General features: G+C 44.6%; 2 protein-coding genes across 6 annotated transcripts in view; one reads left to right on the forward strand and one right to left on the reverse strand.

Annotated features, from left to right (window-relative positions):
- ZRANB3 (zinc finger RANBP2-type containing 3) overlaps positions 1 to 3,234 on the reverse strand; it is a 124,172-nt gene extending 120,938 nt beyond the window's left edge. Inside the window, exon 1 of the mRNA XM_026647429.2 lies at positions 3,063 to 3,234. The gene's annotated coding sequence lies outside the window, so the exon portion shown is untranslated. The remainder of the gene's footprint in view (positions 1 to 3,062) is intronic.
- Positions 3,235 to 4,748: 1,514 nt separating this feature from the next.
- R3HDM1 (R3H domain containing 1) overlaps positions 4,749 to 20,049 on the forward strand; it is a 138,335-nt gene continuing 123,034 nt past the window's right edge. For all 5 annotated transcript variants that reach the window (XM_026647432.2, XM_026647434.2, XM_026647433.2 and 2 more), the window contains exon 1: positions 4,749 to 4,827. The gene's annotated coding sequence lies outside the window, so the exon portion shown is untranslated. The remainder of the gene's footprint in view (positions 4,828 to 20,049) is intronic.

Below are 20,049 nucleotides of genomic sequence, written 5' to 3' on the forward strand. Positions count from 1 at the left end.
GTAATGTTTTTGCCCACTGGCAAAATTATTTTTCCTAATTTTTTACATTATTACTTTCCCCTTATTATGGGAGGGAGTGCAGACAGCGCATTGGACTGGGATACAAGAAATCTGGGTTCTATTCTCAGCAGTGCCAGTGTCCAGGTCAGCCACCTTAGACAAGTCACTTCACCACTCTGTGCTTCAGTTTCCCCATCAGTAAAATGTGGATACTTCTTTGTAAAGTGAGATCTACTGATTAAAAGTGCTATGAGAGTAGCTAAGATCAAAGTGTTAATAGTCTCTTGGCCTATCAAAGGCCGTGATCAAGTGTCTTGATGTTTTTGGTCTTTTGGCCTCGAGATGAAAACCTTGTCTATGTCTCTTAGACCGTGAAGTAAAAATATTATCTAAGTTATATCTGTTCTTATCTCCTAGACTAGCGTTTCCCAAATGCGGCCAACGGGGGCTTTTCGGGGGGCCACAGGCCTCCCGGGGGGGGTTGGGGGGGGGGGGGGGGGGGGGGGGGGGCAAAGCATCACCCTCTCTCCCTCCCTGTTGCTCCTGAGTGTACCACCCTGCACTGCCTCTAGAGACAGGAGGGGCACAATGCTGAAGGAGCAAGGTGAGTTCTTGACCTGCGGGGTGGGGGGAGTGGGACTCAGTCTTCAGTCCTGGGGTGGTTGGGCAGCAGGCTCAGGTGGTGCCTGGCTGCATGGACCAGGGCTCCAACCATGGGGCTTTGGCACCAACACTTGGCTCCAGCTGCGGTGTTTCAAGCAGACACCCCCAGCTCTGGCCACATGGCCCCGGCCTTCGGCCACACAGCTTCAGGCTCCAACCACTAGTCGTGCGCGGTGGACTCTGATCCCTGGCTCTGGGGCACCACCCCTGGTTGCAGCTGCTGACGCCCAGCCGATCGCTCCAACCCCTAGCCACTGATCCCAGGTACTAGCCCTGGACGCTGACCTCCAGCCCCGGCTGCCAGTGGCAGGCGCTGATCCCCAGCCCTGACCGCTGACCACGGCCACCAACCCCTGGCCCTGGCTGTTTGGCAGGCGCCAGACCCAGGTGCAGATCCTCAATGCTGACTGCACGGCAGTGGGTGCAGATCCCTGGCGGTGGGCCCCGAACCCGAGCTGCGTGGTGGCGGGCTCCAACCCCCGGCTCTGGACACTGACCGCAGGCAAAGGCCATGTGACAGCATCCGCTGGCCCCAGGCACTGATCCCCAGCCCTGGCCTTTGGCCACAGCCGCCGACTCCTGACTCCATCCGTTTGGCAGCGGGTGTGGAAGCTAGGCTCCAGCGGGCGCCAGACCCAGGTGCAGATCCCTGTTCCCAGCCATGTGGCACTGGGTGTAGATCCCTGGCGGTGGGCTCCGAACCCCGGCGCTGGAAGCGGATGGGCCCCAAACCCTGGTGTTGGATGCCAACCCTGGGCACTGGCCATGTGGCAGGGGTTGCTGGCCCCAGGCGCTGATCCCCAGCCCTGGCCATGCAGCAGCAGATGCCGACCCCAGTGGGTGTTGGCCCCAGGCACTGACCCCTGGCCCTGGTTGTGCAGTGACAGATGCTGGCCCTAGGCTCTAGCTGCGCAGCAGTGGGCTCTCGCCCTGGGTGCCTCCTCCCAGCTCCAGTCGCACCCCCATCACCCCAGTCCTCCGCTGCCTCCCTCAGCCCAGCATCCATCCCCCAGGTCCCTGCTACCTTCCACTCCGATCCTCCCACCCAGGGCTTAATTTGTCCTGGGACTTGCTGAGAAACATGCATGCATCACTTTTAACAGCAGATTAACTAGCTACCTGGGAGACTGTGAAATGTGATACTTGTATGTTTGTTAATATCACGTATCACTTTTCACAGCCTCCCAGGTAGCTATTAAGTATCCTGTGAAAAGTGATATTAACAAACATACAAATATAACTTTTCACAGCATCATTTTTATTATTGAGTCTGCAAAAAAAATAAACCTACATAAATAAATTACAACAATTTGGATGTGTGTATGTGCATATTTATTTATTTTTTCTAAAGTTAATAAAGTATTTTAGGAAAAAGTGTCAGTGCAGCCATCAGCAAGAGTTGGTGTCCACACTTTGAGGCCACCAGAAAAATTGTGGTGAGAACCCCAGTCCTAGACCATTCAACTGTTTCCTGCACAGCTGTGAAGTTTAACTTCTCTCTACATTTTGCAGGGCTTCTCATTTGGAGTAGGACTCTACAGTCAGATGCTTGCCATCCCAAATCATTTTGGGGACAGAACTAACAAATACATTTCAACGTCATTAAAATTCTGTTTTAACATATCTGACGTTCATTAGTCTTGTAGTCAAGTTGCTAAAAGTGAATCCCCTTGTTAAATTTGAAAAGCAGTAATCCCAGAACGTGGAGTAATCATTTCCAGTGTGGATATTAATTACTTTGAGTTGCTAGATTCCTAGACTGCTAGGGTTCTGCGACATGAGACATTTGCAATGTTTTCTAAAGGGTCACTAGCCATTGGGTGGTCATGGATCTACATCCCTCAGATGAACACACAAGAGAAACGGAGATCTCAGATGTGGTTCTGAGACGAGGATTTTCCTCCAGTCAAGAACAAGTCGATCTAGCCTCAAGTCCCCCTACCTAGATGAACTCCCACACAGCACAATCTCAGCCACCACAGTGAGCCTCAGTAAGCAAACAGCTTAATGGGGTACAGCTTCCACCCTAGACACAACCTGGGAAGCCACCGCGAGCATCAACATTAAGGGGCACATGCCATCATTAAGGGGGGGGGAAGGGAGCCAGACAGTGATATGTGGCGTTAGACAGGACTAACGCCCAGCTGCTGAAGCCCCACTGAACACGGCCTGCCACACACCGCAGCCCTGACCCTAGGGCGCGCTAGTCCACAGCCCGACCGCCCGGGGGCGGGGAGAAGGGAATAATCGCGGCTCTCCACCATGCAAGGCGCCGCCAGCCCCCCCAATCCGTAGGGGACTAGGAAGGACCAGACCCTTTGGCTAAGTTTGCCTGGTCACCCTTTATCCCGCGTGAAAGACGAGAGCAGCCTCGCCTCCGCCGAGTAACTCACACCTACCACTACTGCCGCTGCAGCCGCCACCACACTCCCCAGAGCGACGCGGGTTTCACGCGGGCGCGGGCTCGCTCAGCCCCGGAAGTGACCTCTAGCGGGGGCGGGAACCGCCGTGGTCCCAAACACCCCCCTCCGCAGGGGAAAAAACCCCCGCCAATAAGTGGCCGAGGGTGCACGAGCGGCGCTTCCGGGGGGATGGGAGTGGAGTAGTTGAGACGCGGGAGGGTTGTTCCTATCCCGAGTGTCACCCCGCGCCGGACCAACCGACTCACTCATCCCTTCCCGCTGGTGGGGGAGGGCGGGTTTGTGATCGCGCGTCCTGACTCGCCTCCTCCACTTTGTCCAGGGGGTGCGCGGGAATATGACGGGGAGGGGCAACGCCGCGACAGTGAGCTTCAGGGAAGGGAGGCGGGGCGACAGCGCGAATGGGAAGGGCGGCTGTGGGAGCTACGGAGGGGGAGCAGGGTGAAGCTATGGTTGCTACACGGGGTGTGTGGGAGCTATGCGGGGGGCGCTACACGGGGGGATGGGATCTGCGTAGGGGGCACTACACGGGGGGTGGGAGCTATGCAGGGGGCGCTACACGGGAGGATGGGATCTGCGTAGGGGGCGCTATACGGGGGGTGGGAGCAATGTAGGGGCGTTACACGGGGTGTGTGGGAGCTATGCAGGGGGGCGCTACAAGGGGCGTGGGGGAGCTATGCAGGGGGGAGCTATGTTGAGGTGTGGGGCTGTCTGAATGGGAAGGCTCTATAGGGGGTGTTGGCGAGTAGGACGAGCTATGTGGAAGCTGGGTGTGTGAAGGACTCCAGCGATTCTGGGGAGAGAGAGGCATTGCAGTTACTAGGAGATGGAGAAGGGGGAGCTGTGTTGAAGGGGTGTATGGTGCTGACTGACAGTGCGACGAGCCCAGAGAGCAATGGGTGGGGCTGCAGAGTGCTGTGGACTGTATGGCAGGCGGCGGCAGAACTCCTTTCCTCCTATAAATAAGCGAGATGGCGGGTGAGGGTAGGAAGAATTACGGAGGCCGGTGCTCTCCGACTGGCCCGTTGCTAAACAGGCTCCTGGGGGCAAGCAATGAGCATGCTAATACAAGAGACTACAATTCCCAGGATGCCTTGCGCTGGCGAACACGGGCTGCGCTGTACTTTAGGGAAACGGTCGGGACCTGCTTTCGGAGGCTTGGGCGGATGGGGAGACGCTCGCTGCTGATGATAGGGGAGGGGGCTCCCAGCGAGCTGGTCCTTCTAGTTGGGCACAGTACCAGAGCTCGCGAGGAAGGGGGTTATAATATCACTACGGGAACAAGTACCGACTTGATTGTCATTAGACATGAAAACCGTCTGTCAGCGCAACGCTGCGATTCCACTGGTCGTTGGTGGACCACAGAGGCGGGTCTCGCTGTGCCGGTCCACCGACTTCCTATTGGTAATTAGGGCCGTCATTCAGTAAAACCATCCATTACGATTGGCCAGAGACCCCTCAGTGGGCGAGTTCATGCGCAAGTGGTATGTGCACCACAGCGGCAGCGCTGGGGGCGGATGCTGGACTGTAAATGGCCAAGGCTGACGTCGGTCAGCGGGATTGTGCGTTGCCGTTCGCAGGCACTGGCAGGGGGCGGGTCTCTGTCCCCGCCGCGGCAGTAGGAGGAACCGGAGCCGCTGTCGGGGGCTGGTGATGGGGTCAGTTCTCCCTCGTGTGTGACTCTCCGTCACCGAGCCGGCCCCGTCGCCGCCCTTATCCGCCCGGCTGTGTTAGCGCCAAAGCGGTAAGGAGCGCACCTCCCTTTATAGCCATCGCCCGCCGCCCTGCGAAGGGGAGGGGAGCTTGTTCCAGGGCCCCTGCACCGCGTGAGGGGTTGCCCGGCCCCAAGGGCTGCTGGAGTACTGCACTCGTGTGGGGGAGTGGCTGGTCCCTGGGCGCAGCTGCACCCTGGAGGGGGGCCCGGCACTGCGGGCAGCTGCTCGGGGGGCACTGCTCCGGGAGGTGGCCTGCAGTGGGGTGGGGGCCCTGGGGGCAGCTGCACTGGGGGGAGCGGTCCCTGCACTGGAGGGGTGGGGTCAGCTGCACCTGGGGTGGGGGGCCCTGGAGGCAGATGCCCCGGGGTGGTTGGGAGTGGTGGCTGCATCTGGGGGGAGGGCCCTGCATTGGGGTTTGGGCGGTAGCACCCTGGGGATTGGGGACAGGTCGTATGCTGAGATGCCATTAGAAGCTGGCTATACCTAAGGACTCGTAAGGAGCTTTCAATGTAGCTGCACTCTGGGATCCTGCACTGGGCTTGTTGCACCCCAAGGATCTTTTTTAGGGGCTGCATCTGCACCCCGTGGCTTTATAATTAAATTGAGTCAGAAGCATTTGAGGAGGTGGTATCAGGAGAGGACCAGTGGAGAAACTGGTGTGACTACAGCATGTTGCCCCTTTAAAGAGGTAGTGAATGTTTCAAATTTCCCCAGTTATAAAGGATGGGGTATGGAGCTGCTTACAAACTGTCTCCCTGATGCTAGATTAGCAAAAGTTGAGGTGCCATTTAATGATGCTGGCAAGAGAAGGAGTGTTTCTGAAGTTCTGAATGTATCTGCATATAGGTATAATAGGCTAATTCAATTTAAATGGGTCACTGCTGGTACAAGTGGATGTGAAGCTTTTTGCTTGTTTTAAAATAAGGTAGTCCCATGTTTTATCCCATTCCTCCTAACTTTGACTCCTCTGTGGTCTCATGTCTGAACCAACTGTGAACGGGTTCATGTCATATGTTTTTGCTACAAAAATAGGGTTGTGTTATGTTAGTGTAGCATTCATATTTAAAAAAAAACACTTTAAAGAGAGGTGAGTTGCTTGGGCCAATCATTTCTCTGTCTTTAAGGCAGGGAACTTAAATGTTGTGAGGTTTAATTAAGGGCTCTTAAATTGCTTTGAGTTCTTCAAATGAAAGGTGCTATAAAAGTGCAATGTATTGCTGGTGTAGACACCGTACTACTAATTACTTAATTGCTCAAACTTAAGATATTTAAAAACCCTGCCAAGAAACTACTGTGCAAATTTGCAGTACCGATTTGGGCTAACCTGGGTTCCATTTCTTTCTTTTTTTTTATCTCTTCATTCTGGATGGAGGAAATATAACTGTTGGCTCTGACATTGGAAAATGGTTGTACATAATGTATTCTGGACAATTGTCTTGAATGTAGTTGTAACTAGCACAGTGTAATCCAAAGTGTAGATAGAATAGCTACATCACTGTCTGCTTTTGGCGGCCTCTTAGAATGACACTTATTTTTAAAATGGCTCTAAGTTTAAATGGTTGGCACTGCGGAAGAGTTTTCCTTTTTTAACCAAAAGTAAAATGGAAAAATGAACAGAACGTAATCTTCTTAAGATACCTGTTATATTGAAGACTTGATTTTGTTGTTGTAAGCAGGTTTTATAAGCTGGATTCCCATGATAAACACATTCTGTGCAATTCCTTTAGCTATAGTTCTAATTATGGATGGTGTGATAGGCAAATTGCAGCTGTGTGTTTTCTACTTTGTGATATATATATATATATATATATATATATATATATATATATATATAGTGGGTGGGGTGGAGGCAAAAGGTCTGTTCCTAGATATACGGAATCATAGACTCGTAGAATTGGAAGAGACCTCAATAGAGGACCTCATCTAGTCCAGTCCCTTGCACTGAGGCAGGACTAAGCATGATCTCTAGACCATCCCTGAAAGGTGTTTGTCTAACCTCCTTAAAAATCTCCAATGACAGAGATTTCACAACCACCTTAGGTAACTTGTTCCACTTAACTACCCTGACAGTTAAGAAGTTTTTCTTAATGTCTAACTTAAATCTCCCTTACTGCAGTTTAAGCCCACTACTACTTGTCCTGTCCTCAGTGGTTAAGGTAAACAATGTATTGCCCTCCGCTTTACAACAATCTACTATGTACTTGAAGACTGTTATTCTGTCTCCTCTTGGTCCTCTTTCCCTCTTCCCCCCCCCCCCCCAAGTTGTTTAGTCTGGAAAAGAGACAAACCCAGTTTTTTCAATCTTTCCTTTTAGGTCATGTTTTCTAGACATTTAATCATTTTTGTTGCTCTCCTCTGGCCTTTCTCCACTTTGTCCACATCTTTCCCAAAGTGAGGTGCCCAGAAGTGGACATAATACTCCAGTTGAGGTCTTATCAATGCTGAGTAGAGTGGAAAAATTACTTCTTGTGTTTTTGCTTAGTGCTCCTACTAATACATCCCAGAATGATGTTCAGGCTTAGAAAGTGAACATGTTTAGAAAACAAAGTTTGCAAAAGCTTTATGCCTCTACATGGTAATAGATCATCATGGAACCTTGAACTTAGAAAGGATCTTGTATTTTAAATACACATACAGTTATTTTTAACCTGTTTCTTAACAAAAGTGTCCAAAACTAAGGCCTTAGCATCAGTTCACAATGAATAATCAATTTGTAATTCTTTTCATATAGAATAAAGTTTAAAGACAAAGTAGCTGAAAATAAAGTACTTTTTCTCTTTAGGCCACAGGTAGCTGCAAGGTTCTTGACTAAATGCTAAAACAAATACTGGGTGCCAGCATTTTTATGATCCAGTGTTGTTGTTAGACTGCAGAAATAGGATTTTGCACTTCCTGTTGTAATGAAAGGGGGGGAAATCGGAAATAATTTACTTTTCCAGGGCCTTTATTTAAACATTCTGCCATTCTAGGAGATGAATAATTCTGGTATTGGCACACTTCATGTGACATAGTCCATCACTTTTATTTGTCACATGTGACATTCTTCGGAAGCGCTGGCAATAAGAATTGAAAATAGGAATTCTCTCTTATGGTAGGTACTGTAATTGTGAATGTATTAGGGAACGATGGTTATATGATAAGATTGTGCTATAAATTGCAGTCATGTTAAAGTTTCTATGCTAATCTGTCATTGTAGTAGGTCTTGAGTAGTGGACTTTTCTGCTGCTCAATTAACTTCTAGTAGAATGTTCACACTTTTTTATTATTTTAATCACTTTATCTTTTTCTGTAAAAACATAATAGCAAATTCCTGTCAAGTCTGACTATAATGTGTCCAGTTATGAGGAACGATGGTGGATATACCTAAATACCAGTTGTTGGTGAAAGGAGTATGATGTATTGGAATGGGATTCCTTAGCAGTTTTCCAGAAATTTATTCATTAAATTCAGAACCCTCTAGAAAGCATAGGCTATTTAATTCTGTCCAAATTCAGGCCTAGGTGTACCTTTACCTCTTCATCCCCCTCCTCCCACCTTCCCTTAGGCTCTTTCCTCCTTCCCTTTTTGCTGGCTCCCAAGTTGCTTCTCCTCTCATCCTGCCTATGGGTTTCCCCCCTCCACTACATTTTTTATTGTCTAATTCTTTTACCCTTCTTCCTCGTTATTTTCTTATCTTTAGCCTTGTTTACCCACTCCCACTCACCCTTCAGTCTTACTGCTGCTGGCTTTCCCAGCCTCATTAGTCTTAAACACTGCTTGCTTTTAAGCCTCTCTTCTCTGTATGTTTCAGATCCATTTGGGCATTTTAGGATTTTTTAAAAAAAATGCTTAATTGTACCACAATCAGCTTTGTTAAGCAAGTCTTTTTCTTGTATTTAACTTGGCTCTGTATTAAGGTAAAAGGAGCCAGTGCTCCGGTGATCTTATAACCAGGGGAATGGGGCAAATTTCCATATTTTTGTTCCTTTCATCTCTTTGACCTAATTTACTCCCCCCTCTCCTATACCCTCCCACTCAAATGCTCACACAGCTATCCCTGTCAAACAACTTGTGATGCAACATGCTTTAAATAATATGAGATATTTCAGTTTTTAATGTAGTTGATGACACAGCACCTCTTGACTCCAGAGTAGTTTGTACAATTACATTTATTGATCTTTTTACTTGGGATTGTATATGGATAGTATATAAATGAGTTTTGATACCTTAGAGTACTGTTGTAGAATGGTATGTGAAATAACTTTTGATGGAGAAATAAGACTTAGGTCAGTTTGCAGTATGGCATAGATTTAATTCTTTTAAATGTAGTAAAGAATATTGAAAATGTTCCATAAAATTGAGAGAACTAGATTGTGCTCTGTGCAATTACGCTATCACTCCTAGAAATAAGGATCATTTATGGTATCTAAGATTTGATGTAAGTACTTTATTGGCTAATAGGTCTGGAGGCTTCTGATAAGATTTATTAAATCCTGACTTCTCTAATGTATTTTAAAGCTGATGTATTTATGTAATTCATGGATTTCCAATATAATTAACTGATAGGGAGTACAAACAAACTTGTAATTTGTGGATATGACTTCTTGGAAGCTTTTGTAAGGGCTGTCTTATCAAATTACCTTCCCTGTAGGAAACTTGGTTTCATGTCCTAGTCATGTAATCCTGATACCATTGGGACTGGGAGTATTGCTGAAGCATGTACCTTAGAGTGGGTCACTTAAACAAGGTTTGTATTGGCATTTTCCCAGTTATACCCCTGTGGGTGGGTGGGGAGGACACTTAATGTAATTTAGCAAAAGTACTTGAGTGCAATATATATTTCCAGAATCGAGCCTTTTAATTAAAATGGAAAGTTGAGTGGTTCAGCCATGTGAGAGGTAAAATATATGGCCATACCCACAATTCATTCTTACCTTTTTGTGGGTGGGTGTGGGGGGGGGGGGAAGTTGTTTGAAGGAAGAAGCAGGGCAATAAAGGACAATGGAGAAGAAAAAAGCTTATTGAAAATGATGGAAACTAAGTTCAAAGGAATGAAGGAGAGAAATGGAGGAAGAAACTTTTATTTATTTTTCTACCCAATTATATAGAAAGAATCTATAAACTAACTATAAAGGAAAAACTGACAACTGAAAGGCTATAAATATATCAAGATGAGATAATAACACTCATAATGCTGCCTTGATTTATATTGGCTCTATAATTCATGTACCTACCACACTGACAATGCAGATATATTCTTATATACTGGGTCACAGTACATACCCTCATGTCCTCAACCTTCTTAGAAAAGTAAAACATTCATGTTTCTTTAGGTGTGTGACACTTTAAAAATCCGAACTCCTCAATGGAGACTTCCACTAATAGTGCATCCAGCATGTTGTGTGTCTGTCTTTTCTCGGCAGCCAACTTAATGATCATTGGCAACATATCTTCAACCCTATATCCTCATACTCCCTTCTCTCCTCCTTATCCCGCCATTCCCCCCACCAGAAACCAGATGGTTTGGTTGGCAGAACTTTTTTTTATTATTATTTTAAATCAGATGTACCTGTCTTGGAGTGTTGCAGACTCACTACAACTTCTTGTGATTTAGGTCATTGAATACCCCATTAGATAATTGAATTATTGTCCCTGCCTCTACCACAGAGTTCCAGTATGATTCTGGCCATGTCACTTAAACCAAAACTTCTCAAAGGTGGCCAATAATTCTGTGTTTTTCATTTTCTGGGTGTATGAGACACGGGGGGTCATATTTGCTGAAGTCCTGAGCAGTTGCAACTGAAGTCAGTGGGAGCACTGAACATAAAGAGCTATAAAGTGCTAAGTACATTGAAAAGTCAGGCGCTAAGCACCCAAAATTAGTGGACACTTAACAATTTAGGTTTTAATCACTCTACCTTAATTGTTCATCTGTACATCACAGGGGTGTTGTGAAGACAAGTTAATGTTTGCAAAGCACTCCTATTATGATGAGCACGGTAGAAAAGCCCATGAGGAAATTAATAATTCCCTATTTAGTTTTGGGTTTGGATAGTGTGCAATATGTAATGCATGAGGTCAGACATTGAAAGAGTATAAAAAGAAATATTGAATAGCTACCCATTCAGGGAGCACCATCCATCCTGTGCACTGAATGAGGCACAGTCCCTGTGGCACAAATAACATCTTATCTTTTAGTTTAAATGTTATGTCTCATAATGCATATACACAAGGGGGTGAATTAAGGTTGCATGGGCAACCTGGATTCTTGCATTTTCTAACTTTTGAGTGCTTGACATTGCAAGCTTAAATATTCTTTTTAATGTAGCCTTTTGTGTATTTAATTAAAGTTAAGTGTGTGGTATTAATATCAGTCAATAGAAGAATGAGTCTAGAACTGTTCTCCTGATTCCCATTCATTTGTATTACAGTATCGCTTTTAGGGGCCCACAGTCCTTGCCCTGATAAATGGCGAAGCTTCTGCCCTATGGTATGTCCTCAGAGAGGAGGCTGGTCTGCTGGGTCTAGGAGGTGGGAGGGCCGGAGCTCCAGCTGAGTGCTTTCTCTCACCCTGTAACCTCAGCTACTGGAGGTGGGCTGAGTCTTGTCCAGGGCTTTTTGTCACACCCTCTGAAGGAGGAGGAGCAACTGACCTTAAGGGTGCACTCAAAGAAGAGGATGGCCCAGGAGAGGGGTAGCAGTGGATGACTGCCCTTGCATGCTCTTTTCCCATTGCTGTAACTATTCCAGCAGATGTCAGGCTAACTCTGTGCTCCCTGGTGTTCCAAGTACAGTGTATGCTGAAGTGAGGCAGCAAAGGAGGGCTCTGGTGCAAAGGTTATGGGATTCTGGCGCAACTTCAGGGGTTCTGGCATGCTGCCAAAATTAAGTTGCACAATGCAAGTGACAAAGGGGAAATGGTAATTTTCAGCAGTATATAACTCAGAGAAATCTGAATAGAGTTTCATGGGACCAGCAAAAGGTATCTGCCCTGACCCCAAGGCTACCTCCTGATGAGTTTCAAAACCCTGCTACAAATAATGGAGATGTCAAATCTTCTCAAAATAAGGTCGCAAGAGTCTTTTATAGTGGATGGTGCTTAAACAACCTAAATTTGGGATTTGCTGCCAGCTCTCCCTGTAATGGGCCTCAGTGCTGCAGAATAAGTGCTTTTGATTCACCAAGAATCTTAGCAAGGCTTAAGTTGCTCTGGGGCTGTTGCAGGGGCTTTGTAAAGGCAGTGAATATTGTGACACTCAAGTTGTTTGCAAGGCTTTAAGCTTGCATGTTGTGTATGTACGTATAATATAGCCCCTTGACTACTTGCAGTATTTAATTGCACATATAGTGTCTGCTTGTAAGTGCATATTCTGATGATATGGGGATAGAGTTCACCTTTGCTGATATTTCTTGGTGATTACTAAACAGAATTCTAATAACTCTTGAAATGAGACTTTAATCTGCTAAATTTTCCCCACTGGCATTTACAGATTAAGAGCAACTGGGGCCCAAGGCACAACCCAACGTGTGCCCTGTGACTTCACTCCTTATGCCCCAGCTCCTTCTCTGGGGTTCTACCATTTCCCCCCCACCTGGAATGATAGTCCAAGGCGGGGGGGGGGTGTTCCTTTGCCTTTCAGAGAGGTAGGTTCCACAAAAGGGTGGCAGCATGGGTTCCCCAAAACTCTGGAAGAGGCAGGTGTGGCAGCAGGGGGCACTCCAATATTTACTTCAGATACTAGATGCTCCTAGTTATATTCCCTCTTACCACTTAGATGCATTGGATGGATCTGCTCCTCTTCTTTCTTGCTATACACACAATCCTCTGCTGAGATGGTGGGGTGGGGTCTCCCAGTGAGGTGACTGAGTTAACACTCCATTGAAATATATGGGTCAGTTCCTAGCCTGAAAAAATAGTAGTTCAGAGGTATCTGCAGACTTAGGGCCTATCTACACGTGAAATGCTACAGCACCACAAATGCAGCTATGCCACTGTAGTACTCCAGTGTAGACCACGGGTGGCCAACCTGAGCCTGAGAAGGAGCCAGACTTTACCAATGTACATTGCCAAAGAGCCATAGTAATATGTCAGCAGCCCGCCATCAGGTCCCCGTTCCCAGCACCTCCTGCCCACAGGGAGCCCCACCAATCAGCGCCTCCCCCTCCCTCTCAGCCCCTCCCAATCAGCTGTTTCCTGGCGGGCAGGGGGCCGGGGGGGGGGGGGGGAGGAGAGGGGGACAGCCTGGCAGGCTCAGAGGAGGGGGGGGAAGGGGTGGAGTGGGGGCAGGGCCTGTGGCAGAGCCAGGGGTTGAGCAGTGAGCACCCCCTGGCACATTGGAAAGTTGGCGCCTGTAGCTCCAGCCCTGGAGTCAGTGCCTACACAAGGAGCCACATATTAACTTCTGAAGAGCCGCATGTGGCTCCAGAGCCACAGGTTGGCCACCCCTGGCATAGACCCTGCCTACACTATGGAAGGGGTTCTTCTGTCAGTGTAAGTAATTCACCTCCCCCAGAGGCTGTAGGTAGGTTGATGGAAGAATTCCATTGACTTAGTGCTGTCTATGCTAGGGCTTAACTTCCACACTCAGGGGTGTGGATTTTTCACACTCCTGAGTGATGTAGCTGGATCAGTCTAACTTTTTAGCATAGACCAGGCTTCAGGCAGATGTCCTTGCATTGGTTACATTCAGGTCATATTTTCAAGCTTTCCTTCACAATTATGTGGGCTAGAAATGTTAATGAAAAATGAGATCATGCCCTCAAGTGACTTGAGGGCCTTGGCATGGGCCTATAGTACCTGTGCCTTAAGTCTCCAGTTTTGGACACTCATCTCGGGGAGTCCAATAAAGTAGGGTTTTATCATACAAAGTGGCCATAGCAGTTAGATTTTTGCAGCATTGTTGAACACCTCTATTAGAGGATCATAAATCAGTAACAGATTCTGGTTCACTTAAAATATTGCAGAGAAAATTCTACCTCCTTGGGCCCAGGTATAATCTGATTTTGAGACTGATTTTTTTGGAGGGTGCTGTACAAAATTGGGCTTACAATAGAAATTCAGAGGCAATTTTAATTATGGAACAGCTACCACTGCTTCCCTTTCCATGCAGTTTAGACTCGCATAATGCTGCATGCATTCACACAGGAGAGACTATATATTTAACTATTCATTTGTGACCCTTCCTTGACAGGATTACTGGCCTAGTATATTGGCGGAGGGAAGCAATAGACGTGATTATATCGTGATTTTTAGTAAAGCTTTTGACACAGTACCACATGACATTCTCATAAGCAAACGGGAAATGTGGTTTAGATGAAATTACTGTGAGTTGGGTGTACAAATAATTGAAAGATGTACTCAGAGTAGTTTTCAATGGCTTGCTGTCAAACTGAAAGGGTGTATCTGGTGGAATCCTGCAGGGGTCAGCAGCTTTCGATTTGGTACTGTTCAATAATGGAGTAGAGAGTGGGCTTACAAAATTTGAGGATGATGCCAAGCTGGGAGGGGTTGCAAGTACTATGGAGGACAGGATTAAAATTCAGAAGGACTGTAACCAATTGGAGAATTGGCCTGAAATCAACAAGATGAAATTCAATAAAGTGCAAAGTACTACCCTTTAGGAAGGAAAAATCAAATTTTTGCAGGTTAATGAAAATGGCACTGTATTGGCTTCCATTTGAAGGTTACCTTTGCAAATCAAAGTGGTAGAAATGCAATTCCTTTTTCAAATGTATGCTTAATTTCTGCAGAAACTGATGGGTTAGCCCTCTTTCTGTTTGTCTTTCTTTCAGATTCTTACCCCCAAACCTCACTGTGATTGTCGTGCCTCTTAATTCTGTCTAAATCAATACTGGAATGATTTAGCCTGCATTCACACTGCAAAGTGGGTAGATTGTCAGGTGGGGTGTAAGCAAAACTTGAGGTTTATATCCAAGAATGGGCCGGTTAACTTGGGTGTAAAGCATCAGGTGAGAGGTTTTTGTGTGTGGATGGGAGCCAGGTTAGGGGCAAGTAAGAGCCTGAGTTAACCCTGCAGTGAAGACAAGCCCTTAGGATAAAATAATAGCTGTAGCCACAAGAGAGAATTTGCTTTATGCCTATCTCTAGTCAATATTGTTGGGTCTCTACTTTCCTAAGTACCATTTTTGCCAAAAGGATTTAAACTAAAAACTTTCAAGAATGAGCAAATTAAGAACTTGTGGAAAATATACTCACGCAAACATGAAAGGCCTAATATAAAACTAAATAAGTTTGCTGTTAATTTTAAAACTATAAATATAGCGGTGCTTCTTAGGCACTCCTGAATGTATTGTAGTATTTTATATAGTGCTCTGAAACATTTAATTCTCACAACATCCCTATGAGGTAGGTATTTTATAACTATATAATTCACTTTTCTTAATTCTTCTTCTTATTATTATTATATAGGGTAGGCTAAATACTATATCAAAGACTCAAAACAATCCTAACTGTTCTGATATAAGATGTATAATTTAAAATAGTGACATCCCAACCAATAGCTGTCTCTATAATCAATCTGTTCAGAACAACACTTATCTCTGGTGCATAAACTTTCAATCTGTAATTGAAAAAGCACGCTTGAAAGTTCAAGTGCTTTCAACTATATATGGTGTTGTGATTTCAATGCAACAAGAGCTTCAGGTTGCTCATTATACAAGGTATGAGCACATAAGTTCTAATAGGCAGGGCTCAACAAGTTTACCTAACTTGAATCCAACCTGTGCAAATACTGCAACATTAAGGAATAAAATAGCAATGTATTTTGGATTATATTTATTTTCAATACATTGACAATCAGTATTCGTATGTAATACATTTTCAAAATGTAACTTACTACATCTTTTTTTCTTTCCCTTCCTGGGTTCACACCACTCTTTTTCACCAGTATACATCATAGTGTGTTTTTTCCTGAGTTCTCCTCAATGTCAGTTTCTTCTTCCCTCCCTTACTCTACCCAATTATCTTTCCCTTCTTTTTCTATTTTAATTCCTTTATTTTCTGTATCTCCTTGCTTCTTTCCCTCAGATCCTTTTCCTGTAATTTTCTTGTATTCTATTTTCTAATTTCTACCATCAGTCTCTCTTATCCACCCCCTTACACCTATTGGTGCACATATATGACTTGGAAATTTTACCAGCCACCTATTAGCCAGAAGATTAAACCTCCTACCCAAAGGCTGATATGATAGGATCCTCCATTCTCTGGAGTAATGTGCAGGTGAGAAGTTAACCTCCAAGGTGCTGGGAAAGGGGAAGGTTGTGGGATTTCAAACAGGGTATTATCCCTCAACCTTGCTCAAAGGTTTGATGTTTCATATCAGCTTCTGGCTAATAGATTTCTGATGAAATTTAAGTCACCCGCAAATTCCCTTCTGGATGCTGGCAGCATGTTTTTTCTGTTTACCATTCTTCTGCCCTAGAGCACTCTGGTTACTCTATCTATTCCTGCCTCAGTTCTCTTGCTGATGCAAGAATACAAGCCCTCTGCTCCTGTACTTCCTCCCAGCCTTCCTTTTGAGTGTTTTTCCTCAATGATTAGTATCTGTTCCTGACTCTACTGTAGCTCAGCTTTCCCAACCAGCAGTGTCAGAATGAAACTGGCCTGATTCTGTTCAGATTTACTACTGTGACAGGGTTCCCAATAGCAGCAGTGAAAACGGATAGCTTTCGAAAACTGAGGAGAATATTAAGAGCAACAGCACAGCCATTGGCGCTTTGAGTATAGACTCAGGAAGATGATACTGCGCAGGAAACAATTCTGCTCACCTAGGTTAGTGGATTTAAAACAACCAACCTATGACAATGTGCAAAGTGCCACTGGCAAATAGAGGAAATAGAATAGGAAGTATAGATCAAGAAAATGGGGGTTGGGAGTTGACAACAGCAGACCAGAGAGAATAGGGAAACAAAAGGAATATTAATTTTGGGCACTTGCAAGAGTGATGTGCAATCTTAATGTAAAAAATAATTACATGTAAAAAATCTGTTAAGAACATTAGGGTTGCAAAGAAGTCAAGCACTCAAAAGCTAGAAAATGCTAACTTGTCCTAAACCTCACTTTGTGTATGCATTATAATAAATCTTAAATTTCATGATCACATATCACTTTTTCATTTGACCCCTGCCTCGTTTAGTTAGCCTTGGTTAGCTTTTCAATATTTATTTGATCTTTATTCAGTATGAGGCCTAATGCCTTACTTAATACAAACCATGCAAAACCTGCACTAAACACAAAATTATCAACTTCCAGATGAGTGTTTCTATGGTGCTCACTGTAATATGAGTATTATAAACTTTAATATTCACAATCCCCTGTGAGAATAGGGGGTAGCATTGTTTCCATTGTATAGCTGTGGAACTGAGACACAGAAAGTAAGTCCAAAAGTGTCCACTGATTTTGGATGCCCAACGTAAGGCACCTAAAGCCTGTTTTTTTTGTTTGTTTTTTTCTTCCTTCTTTCTTTCTTTTTGTTTTGTTTTCTGGAGTACTTAGCATTTTGATAGCACTTCATATGTTCAAAACACAGTTCCCGTTGACTTCAGTTGCAGTTGTGAATGCTTAGCACTTCTATAAATCTGTCCCTGAGTGCCTTATGTTAGTCCAGGGCCTTACTGGACTTGCTGCTCTTCTTTCTAGCTATATCAGAATGATGATATGGAGGAAGGGGACAACTCCAAAGCCTGTCTGTGCTTTTTGGTGGGGCAACTGGAGGGGTCTGAACATCAGTGAGACCTCTCTCTCTCTCTCATGCCTCACTGGATCCTTATGCTTCTCAGAGAGAGAGAGACATTTCATACAGTCTCTTGGAGAGGGGCAGACATTGTGGTTAGTCTTTTGAACAGCTTTCTTGCCCTGAGAAAGAGGGAGCGCCACTGATTGACAGGTCTGATCTGCCACCAAGGCCATATCTAGCAGAGACCCAATGTCCTGGGTCTGTGGACCTCATTATGAATAAGAACTAACTACATTAAATGAACATTAAGATTGCAAAGTCAAGCATTCAAAAGTTAAGAAATGTCAGAATTAATGCCTCCCTGGGAGTCAGTATCAGCAAGTATAAATCCTCTCTGACCCTGAATCAAACTATTGAGTTAATTGGGGCAGTGTTATGTTCCAACTCGATGAGCGCATTCTTACCCCAGCAACAATTTCAAACAATGATAGTGCTTTAGACTTGGCAGATTTGGTCAGATTTTCACAAGAATGGCAAAAGGCAACTTGCTGATACCAGAGCAAACCATGCTTTTTCAGATTTCAAGTCCCTACTCCAAAACATGGAGACGCTTTAGTGTCTCAACCAAAGGGCTGTAAGAATTTTTTGATATGGGCAAAATAATGTATTTTACTGTAACTTCATTCTCAGCAATGGCTCAGTTGTTTTAACTTAAAAAAAAGCCTGAATCAAACATTCCCAGAATGGAAAACTTCAGCTTGAATGGTTAAACTTTGGCAAAGTTTTATAAGCAATAGAAATAGGGCCTTGGACTAGAAAGTGTTGGGCAACCTTGGTTACAGGATTCACTACCTGTGTTGCCTATAATGAAATTGTGAACAGGCTTTTTAAATATATTGGAGTGTGGGGGATACATTCTGGTGACATCAATGTTGTACGACGTTAATTCTCCTATTTTATTAGGGTTTTGCACACAGCATGGGATTATATCTTTTTATTATTTAACACTAAGTCTCTAAGCACTGCTGTAGTATATATCCTGGTTCAATTTTCCTGACTGTGGTTTTTAATTTGATGGCATATGATACTCGGAGTCTACTAAAAGTAAATTTAAACGGAATTGCCACTTCTTTCTCTGTTCCCATCTCCCTTCTGTCTTGCTCTCCTTTTGATCTGGCCTTTGCTTGCACTTTGGCACTTCAAATGTAGTAATGCTGGTGCTAAAAAGGGAAAGTTATTAAGAATTCCAGTAGAGCACAGTGTCTGAAGCGCTGTTGAAAGCTGCTGCTGCTGTTGGGGGGGGGAAAGGGAGATTAATATTATTTCTAGTAGAAGTTTAATTCTTAATTGTGATACTGCTTCTGTGAATTGAGCCTTTGCCCTTTTCAAAGATCAGGTTTTTTGTATTTCAGTAAATATTTATTTGTTAGAACCCTGTATTTTAATAATTGTACCTGTTTTATCACTTTTATAATGCTATTCTTGGCATTTAACATTGTATCTTTCAGGTGTCTACAAAATTTTTTCCCTCCTACTCTCTTCCCCCTCAGCTGCCAGCTAGCATTGACATAACTTGCTGCATAACTTTTGATCATAACTTTTGATCATAGTGGTGGGGCTTGTGTTATCAAGTAACTTGTTCAGGCAGCCAATCACTGGTTTTATCATTTCTTTGTTTTGGATTGACTGGCTTTAGAGTTATTATTATAGTGCCATGATTGTTTCCTCTGTTGGAAGATGCCCTCAAATGACTGTGAGGACTAATGTATAGAAACATCTCTCCACCTCCAAAATCACATACCTTTAAAATAAATAAAATGGAGTAAAATTGAAAATGTTTTTGGACTACTGTATCATCTGATCTTTTTAAAACAGTTTCCCCTTGATGTGTGACTGTAACTTCTATTTTATATTAATGAGTTCAGCATGCACATTGGTGAAGAGATTATTGTAAAACATATTTAGAGGAATCCAGTGAGGGTCATCAACTCTTAATTGTATTGGAAGTTGAGGGCTTTTGGCGTCTGCATGATTAGGCCTTTGTCTTTTGTTGGAGACTAAACATGTGGAAAGAGAGGTTTTTCCCCCCCCCCCCATTTTTCATTGTAAATAACCATTGTATACAAGGTATTTATACACCATTCATTGCACACCAAACACATTGGGGCGGGAAATAAGCACTTATGTTTAATAATAGTAGTATGGGGGTTACTTGCTGTGTGCTGAGCTTGTGTTTGTCAGTCTGGTTGGTTGCTTGAAGGACCGTGTGCTGTGGCTGGCAGTTGGAAGCCACAGCATGTTCTCAAGCATATAGCTGTAACCCATTTATGATCATTAACCTGATCTCCAGGTTATTTACTTCCCATTATTTACTATCAGACTTCTGGTTTTCCAGTATCTTTTTAAGTTTGCTTTGCAAAGGCACAAAGAAAAATCTGTCAGGGCTTAGTTGTGACTTTCATGATCCAAACCAATAGAGAAGGCTGTTCCCCATATATGAATATGGCCACTTTCTGTTCCTGTGGCCTTCCTCATTCAAATGCTATGTAGTGATGACACTTGGTGTTCCACTTGTAT

This window comes from Terrapene carolina, unplaced genomic scaffold, assembly GCF_002925995.2.
Source record: "Terrapene carolina triunguis isolate 2854851 unplaced genomic scaffold, T_m_triunguis-2.0 Scaffold62, whole genome shotgun sequence".
NCBI lineage: Eukaryota > Metazoa > Chordata > Testudines > Emydidae > Terrapene > Terrapene triunguis.